Below are 9185 nucleotides of genomic sequence, written 5' to 3'. Positions count from 1 at the left end.
ATGTCGGAAGCCAGAGTACCGGAGAGAATCACCTCGACTTACGTGGATAGTTGTCTCATTGGCAAACATGCCACATTTCCTTATTTTTAAAAAGTCTATATAATTTTGTTGTATACATACTTACTTACTTAATCCTCTTCGCGCGTACTTGCACTTGTGGCTACTACCAACGCCCTCCACTGTTGCCTGTCCTGTGCCTTTCTTTCTGCCTCTCCCCATGTCATTCCCCTGATTCTCAGTTCACTCTCTATGTTTCTTTTGGTCTCCCTCTCTTTCTTTTCCCCTTTGCAGGTGTCCATCGAAGAGCTATCTTTGTCATGTCATGTTTGTCTTTTCTTAGAACATGGCCAATCCATTTCCATCGCCTTTCTTTAATTTCTGCTCTGATGTCTCTTTGTAAGGTTAGGTTGTATAGGTCTTTATTACTTATGGTTTTTGGCTAGAGGATCTTGCAAATTTTACGAAGACACGCATTATGGAATGATGACAGTTTGTTGAAGTCTGATTTTATAATCCTCCATGACTCTGCACCACATAGCAAAACTGATTTCACATTGCTATTATAGATTTTGATTTTTGTGGACCTGGGTATAGATGTTGTTTTCCATATTGTTCGAAGTCTGCAGAAAGAAGTTTTGGCTTTGTTGATCCTTGCCATTATATCTTTGCTAGTTCCGTTGTCCTGGCTGGTATTAATACCAAGATAGGTAAAATTTTCACTTCTTCTATGTTATCTCCTTTAAGTGTTAGTTGTTGTTTTCTAGTTTTGTCATTTAGGCTTATTATCTTTGTCTTTTGTGTATTTATCTTTAAATCTACAGATAGGACAGTCTCCTGTAGTCTTGATGTTTTGTTCTGCATGTTTGTTCGATTTGTTGATAATAGGCATATGTCGTCTGAAAAATCTAGGTATTCTAAGATTGTGTTCATCGACCATCTTATTCCAGTTGTTCTATTCCCGAGTGTTCTTCGCATGCACCAATCGATGACAATGAGGAAAAGAAGAAGAGAGATGAAGCATCCTTGTCTTACTCCAGATTTTACATTGAACCAGGTGGACTGGGTTCCATTGTGTAGGACACAGCATCTATAGTTGTAAAATAATTTGATCATGTTAATTATTTGATCAGGTATGTCGTACATTCTCATTATTTCCCACATGCTGGCTCTGTCCAAGCTTTCAAAAGCCTTTTCGAAGTCCACAAAATTTATGATGATGTTGTGTTGCGATTCTATGCTTTCTATTCTTTTATACATAGTCACCATAGAAACAAGGCTCCATTTTTTTGTGCACTAAGGACAAATCAGTGGGGCTTAATTTAAAACAGTTAGAACAGGTCAAATCATTAACACAGTGTAGATACTATTCTGTACGCTATCCGGAAGTCGCGATTTTCGAAGCGAGAACTTTTTGGATCACATTTTAAATTTGATGGATATACTGAATTAAACGGTAAGTTGATCATCTGTACATTGCTTAATGATTAATTCAGCTGACATCGATAGTCTCAAATTACACTTGTTTGAATTTCTCACTGTACGATCAGTCTCGCTTGTATATTTTGAAACTGTATGATCAGTCTTTATTTCACTGTATTCTAGTGGTGATTTCAAAGTTATTTACGATACATTAGAAGGTGGCATTTTTCTAAATAACACAAATATATTTCAATAAATGCACATCCTGAAAACTTATGAAACATGTTTTAGCTTGATGGGGTGTACTCGACTTACTACATTAAGTATAAGGATGTTTAAATGTTGCTAAAATAAGAGGAAGGTTTGTTGTATATATAAGTTTCAGAAATGTCCTCCGTTATACTTAAAATTGTACAAACACACAGATTTAATTGTTATATAAAAATGCATGTATTTACACACATTCGAGGCCGTACTGTAGCCTATAACTGATCACAGTTCCTTCACTTTGTTTTGGATGTAGAGCTGTCTCTTTGAAACTCAATTGTACACCACTTTGTAAAGCGGGGGTTTATAGTGATAATGAAGTCCGTCTTTCCGTTGGACCGGTACAATATGTTTCGTCGGTTTTGTAAGTGCATCTCCTCATAAACCCCTTAATATACATTGTGGGTTCCAGCCATTTTTAAATGGAGAGGGGGTCCAATCCAGGAGAAAAGGGATTCCAAATATATGTTCCCATACAAATGCCGTCTACAAAAATCATCAGAAATATATTTGTATTGTCTGATGAAAGAAATTACACGTTATAGTTCCCTGGACAGTTCATAATATCACATAGACGCGTATATACCTTCAACTTGCCATTGTTTCTTTTTCAAAATCACGTCTGGTCATACAGTCAAAAAATCTGAAATCGCTTCTAGAATACAGTCAGTTTTAGACTGATCGTACAGTAATTTATTTTGGGATCCTCAAGGAAAACATATTTTTTTATGGGAAATACGAATATTCTACTTAAAAACGAAAAGAATATTGAAACAGTATATATTTAACTGTAAACTGATGAAAATATTTGCATTAAAAGATTATTTGCTTTGTACTACGAGAGCAAAATTGTCCATCGATTTCACTTTTTTCTATCAAGTTGGTGTGATGCACACGTATATTTTATATTCTTATGCATGTTTTTGTTACAGTTACTTATATTTATGATGCTATACATACCTTGAAGATGGTCAAAGCACTTTATAGATATAGGAGTAAACAAATGATGAGAAAAGTCACCGTAGGCAAAACCGTCCTGTTAGCCAGTTGGAAATAATCGCTTCGAAAATCGCGACTTCCAGATAGCGTACAGAATAGTATCTACACTGTGATTAAGGTGGTACCTAACACTACAGGGGGATAACTCTGTAAAAATCAGCTAAACGTTTTAATCACGTTGTATTGTTAAGGAAATATTAAGCTTTTCAATGATCAAAATTAGTGTTTGTCAAACTGCTATATAACCAATGAAATTTTTCTGATAAAGTGGTTGGTTCAAATTTTTTGAAATTTTTATATTTTTGTCAAAGGGTCAAAGTAAACATTTTGTCAAAATTTTATGAAAATTAAACGAGCCAAATTAATATTAGTCAAGGTGTTGGGTACCACCTTAAGGTAGTGAAAGAGCTTCAAAAACGATAACAAAATAGACGTCACGATATGAAAATAACGATAAACGTATTGTAATTTTACATTGACTGGTCTGCCTTGTGCCTGAGTACCGCTTTCTCTACTTATCAGAATAATTTTATGATAATCTATATAAACGACAGTCACAAGTTTAATCGTTGTATTCTTTGGAACTGAATCGTACTATGAAATACAAAATTTTCCATAAAAACGTAGACTTTTTTTTATAATCTTTATAACAAATACAGTTGTTTCTGCTGCTAAACCCCGTTATTTGGAGTTGATATCTACTATGAATAGTTGTTTCTGCTTATAAACCCCATTATTTGGAGGTGATACCTGCTTTGAGCAGTTGTTTCTTCTGATAAACCCCGTTATTTGGAGTTCATATCTACTTTGAGCAGTTGTTTCTGTTTCTAAACCCCGTTATTTGGAGGGAGTTTATACCTAATTTAAGCAGGTTTTTTTCTGTTGATAAACCCCGTTATTTGGAGGTGATACCTACTATGAGCAGTTGTTTCTGTTGCTAAACCCCGTTATTTGGAGTTGATATTTACTTTGAGCAGTTGTTTCTGTTGCTAAACCCCGTTATTTGGAGGTGATACCTGCTGTGAGCAGTTGTTTCTGTTGCTAAACCCCGTTATTTGGAGTTGATATTTACTTTGAGCCGCTGTTTCTGTTACTAAATCCCGTTATTTGGAGGGAGTTCATACCTACTTCGATCAGTTGTTTCTGCTGCTAAACCCCATTATTTGGAGTTGATATCTACTTTGATCAGTTGTTTCTGCTGCTAAACCCCGTTATTAAGAGTTGATATCTACTTTGATAAGTCGTTTATGCTGCTAAACCCCGTTATTTGGAGTTGATATCTACTTTGAGCAGTTGTTTTTGCTGAAAAACACCGTTATTTGGAGGGGGGTTATACCTACTTTGAGCAGTTGTTTTTCTGCAGATAAACCCCGTTATTTGGAGGTGATACCTACTATGAGCAGTTGTTTATGCGACTAAACCCCGTTATTTGGAGTTGATATCTACTATGAGCAGTTGTTTCTGCTGCTAAACTCCGTTATTTGGAGTTGATTCCTACTATGAGCAGTTGTTTATGCGACTAAACCCCGTTATTTGGAGTTGATATCTACTATGAGCAGTTGTTTCTGCTGCTAAACTCCGTTATTTGGAGTTGATACCTACTATGAGCAGTTGTTTATGCGACTAAACCCCGTTATTTGGAGTTGATATCTACTTTGAGCAGTTGTTTCTGCTGATAAACCCCGTTATTTAGAGTTGATATCTACTTTGAGTAGTTGTTTCTGTTGCTAAATCCCGTCATTTGGAGTTGATATTTACTTTGAGCAATTGTTTTTGTTGCTTAACCCCGTTATTTGAAGGGATTTTATACCGACTTTGAGCAGTTTTTTTCTGCTGATAAACACCGTTATTTGGAGGTGATACCTACTTTGAGCAGTTGTTTCTGATGATAAATACCGTTATTAAGAGTTGATATCTACTTTGAGTAGTCGTTTATGCTGCTTAACCTCGTTATTTGGAAGTGATGTCTACTTTGAGCAGTTTTTTTCTGCTGATAAACCCCGTTATTTGGAGTTGATATCTACTTTGAGCAGTTGTTTCTGTTGATAAACCCCGTTATTTAGAGTTGATACCTACTTTGAGCAGATGTTTCTGTTGATAAACCCCGTTATTTGGAGATGATACCTATTATGAGCAGTTGTTTCTGCTGCTAAACCTCGTTATTTGGAGTTGATATCTACTATGAGCAGTTGATTCTGCTTATAAACCCCGTTATTGGAGGTGATACCTGCTTTGAACAGTTGTTTCTTCTGATAAACCCCGTTATTTGGAGTTCATATCTACTTTGAGCAGTTGTTTCTGTTTCTAAACCCCGTTATTTGGAGTTGATACCTACTTTGATCAGTTGTTCTGTTGCTAAACCCTGTTATTTGGAGTTGATATTTTCTTTGAGCAGTTGTTTCTGTTGCTAAACCCCGTTTTTTCGAGGGAGTTTATACCTAATTTAAGCAGTTTATTTCTGCTGATAAACACCGTTATTTGGAGGTAATGCTTACTATGAGCAGTTGTTTCTGCTTATAAACCCCGTTATTTGGAGGTGATACCTGCCTTGAACAGTTGTTTCTTCTGATAAACCCTGTTATTTGGAGTTGATATCTACTATGAGCAGTTGTTTCTATTTCTAAACCCTGTTATTTGGAGGTGATACCTACTTTGATAAGTTGTTTCTGTTGCTAAACCCTGTTATTTGGAGGTGATACCTGCTTTGAGCAGTTGTTTCTTCTGATAAACCCTGTTATTTGGAGTTGATATCTACTTTGAGCAGTTGTTTCTGTTGGTAAACCCCGTTATTTGGAGGTGATACCTACTTTGATCAGTTGTTTCTGTTTCTAAACCCCGTTATTTGGAGGTGATACCTACTTTGATCAGTTGTTTCTGTTGCTTAACCCCGTTATTTGGAGGGAGTTTATACCTTATTTAAGCAGTTTTTTTCAGCTGATAAACACCGTTATTTGGAGGTGATACCTACTTTGAGCAGTTGTTTCTGCTGCTTAAGCCCGTTATTTGGAGTTATACCTACTTTGAGCAGTTTTTTTCGTCATAAAAATATTAAACTAAACAAAATTTCAATTAATTTCATTGTTCCTGTCCTAGAGTGGTAATACCAGAAACTGGACACATTGGGTATTATCATCTCTTCTGAAAAGAAACTCATTTTTTTTTTTAAACATCTGTTTGTTTAAGTAATATTATTTGTCCCTTTATCAGCATGAGACGCCAGATTTACAGCTTTAATTCACCATTTTATAATTGAGAGAAGATGATATGAAATTTTCACTATTTCATTAAATGGCTTAGATGCAAGACTGAATCAAAGGTATCGGTATGACAATGAAATACAGGTCATCGTGAGACCTTTAACAGGGGACCATAAACCTTACGTTATAGAAATCAAAGGTATCGGTATGACAATGAAATACAGGTCATCGTGAGACCTTTAACAAGGGACATTAACCTATAGTAATCAAAGGTATCGGCATGACAATGAATTACAGGCCATCGTGAGGCCTTTAACAGGGGACATAAACCTTATCGTATAGTAAATAAAAGGTATCGGTATGACAATGAAATACAGGTCTTCGTGAGACCTTTAACATGGGACATAAACCTTACCGTATAGTAATCAAAGGTATTTGTATGACAATGAAATACAGGTCACCGTGAGACCTTTAACAGGGGACATAAACCTTATCGTATAGTAATCAAAGGTATCGGTATGACAATAACATACAGGTCATCGTGAGACCTTTAACATGGGACATAAACCTAACATACAGGTCATCGTGAGACCTTTAACATGGGACATAAACCTTACCGTATAGTAATCAAAGGTATCGGCATGACAATGAATTACAGGCCATCGTGAGACCTTTAACAGGGGACCATAAACCTTATCGTATAGTAATCAAAGGTATCGGTATGACAATGAAATACAGGTCATCGTTAGACCTTTAACAGGGGACATAAACCTTATCGTATAGTAATCAAAGGTATCGGTATGACAATGAAATACAGGTCATCGTGAGACCTTTAACAGGGGATATAAACCTTATCGTATAGTAATCAAAGGTATCGGCAGGACAATGAAGTACAAGTCATCGTGAGACCTTTAACATGGGACATAAACCTTACCGTATAGTAATCAAAGGTATCGGCATGACAATGAATTACAGGCCATCGTGAGACCTTTAACAGGGGACCATAAACCTTATCGTATAGTAATCAAAGGTATCGGTATGACAATGAAATACAGGTCATCGTGAGACCTTTAACAGGGGACATAAACCTTATCGTATAGTAATCACAGGTATCGGTATGACAATGAAATACAGGTCATCGTGAGACCATTAACAGGGGACATAAACCTTATCGTATAGTAATCAAAGGTATCGGCATGACAATGAAATACAGGTCATCTCGAGACCTTTAACATGGGACATAAACCTTATCGTATAGTAATCAAAGGTATCGACAGGACAATGAAGTACAGGTCATCGTGAGACCTTTAACAGGGGACATAAACCTTATCGTATTGTAATCAAAGGTATCGGCATGACAATGAAATACAGGTCATCTCGATGCCTTTAACATGGGACATACACCTTATCGTATAGTAATCAAAGGTATCGACAGGACAATGAAGTACAGGTCATCGTGAGACCTTTCACAGGGGACATAAACCTTATCGTATAGTAATCAAAGGTATCGGCAGGACAATGAAATACAGGTCATCGTGAGACCTTTAACAGGGGATATAAACCTTATCGTATAGTAATCAAAGGTATCGGCAGGACAATGAAGTACAGGTCATCGTGAGACCTTTAACATGGGACATAAACCTTACCGTATAGTAATCAAAGGTATCGGCATGACAATGAATTACAGGCCATCGTGAGACCTTTAACAGGGGACCATAAACCTTATCGTATAGTAATCAAAGGTATCGGTATGACAATGAAATACAGGTCATCGTGAGACCTTTAACAGGGGACATAAACCTTATCGTATAGTAATCACAGGTATCGGTATGACAATGAAATACAGGTCATCGTGAGACCTTTAACAGGGGACATAAACCTTATCGTATAGTAATCAAAGGTATCGGCATGACAATGAAATACAGGTCATCTCGAGACCTTTAACATGGGACATAAACCTTATCGTATAGTAATCAAAGGTATCGACAGGACAATGAAGTACAGGTCATCGTGAGACCTTTAACAGGGGACATAAACCTTATCGTATTGTAATCAAAGGTATCGGCATGACAATGAAATACAGGTCATCTCGAGGCCTTTAACATGGGACATAAACCTTATTGTATAGTAATCAAAGGTATCGACAGGACAATGAAGTACAGGTCATCGTGAGACCTTTAACAGGGGACATAAACCTTATCGTATAGTAATCAAAGGTATCGGCATGACAATGAAATACAGGTCATCGTGAGACCTTTAACAGGGGATATAAACCTTATCGTATAGTAATCAAAGGTATCGGCAGGACAATGAAGTACAGGTCATCGTGAGACCTTTAACATGGGACATAAACCTTACCGTATAGTAATCAAAGGTATCGGCATGACAATGAATTACAGGCCATCGTGAGACCTTTAACAGGGGACCATAAACCTTATCGTATAGTAATCAAAGGTATCGGTATGACAATGAAATACAGGTCATCGTGAGACCTTTAACAGGGGACATAAACCTTATCGTATAGTAATCACAGGTATCGGTATGACAATGAAATACAGGTCATCGTGAGACCTTTAACATGGGACATAAACCTTACCGTATAGTAATCAAAGGTATCGGCATGATAAAGGAATACCGTTTATTATCTAAACAGAAGAATTCAAGGCCCGATTTATCAAAATATAAATAAGAAGATGTGGTATGAGTGCCATGAGACAACTTTCCATCCAAGTCACAATTATAGGTTAAAGTACGGCCGACTTTTCAAAAGCCCATCATAATTAATCTAGTTTACCAAGTTATTTTAATCAGATCATGTCAAAGGGTTTGTGTAAGGAAGAACAATAGCTTGTGACAGATACAAACTATATGGTCAATATAATTTACTTTTTTTTTAAAACTTCACCGTAATTCATTGTAAAACAATTCAAAAGAGATAACCAACGGCCTAATTTATGTATACTACAAGAGTGAAGGAAAAACAAATATGGCTACAGTAATAGCTAAGGACAGGCACATATAGAATGAAGCAGGGTTTAGCATGTCAGTCAGCGTTCAAGTGCTCATTTTTGATGAATTCATTGGGGAGTAATGATATCACATGAAACAGGATAATTGATGAAATGAAATTTATGATACAAAAAACAAGAACAAAAGTCATTGCTACTAGATGAATGATAGGATATTAGATTTATATCATTTCCTCCTATCTTAGCTTCTATCTTTTATTCAATCCGTTCTCTCTTTACTTAACGCATTTGTGTACTTAATTTTCCATCAAAATTTGTTTTGTTCTTTGATGAT

The sequence above is a fragment of the Mytilus californianus genome, unplaced genomic scaffold (genome assembly GCF_021869535.1).
Source record: "Mytilus californianus isolate M0D057914Y unplaced genomic scaffold, xbMytCali1.0.p SCAF_2, whole genome shotgun sequence".
Classification (NCBI taxonomy): Eukaryota; Metazoa; Mollusca; class Bivalvia; order Mytilida; family Mytilidae; genus Mytilus; species Mytilus californianus.
The sequence above is the reverse complement of the archived record's forward strand: the minus strand, read 5'-3'. Positions refer to the sequence as shown.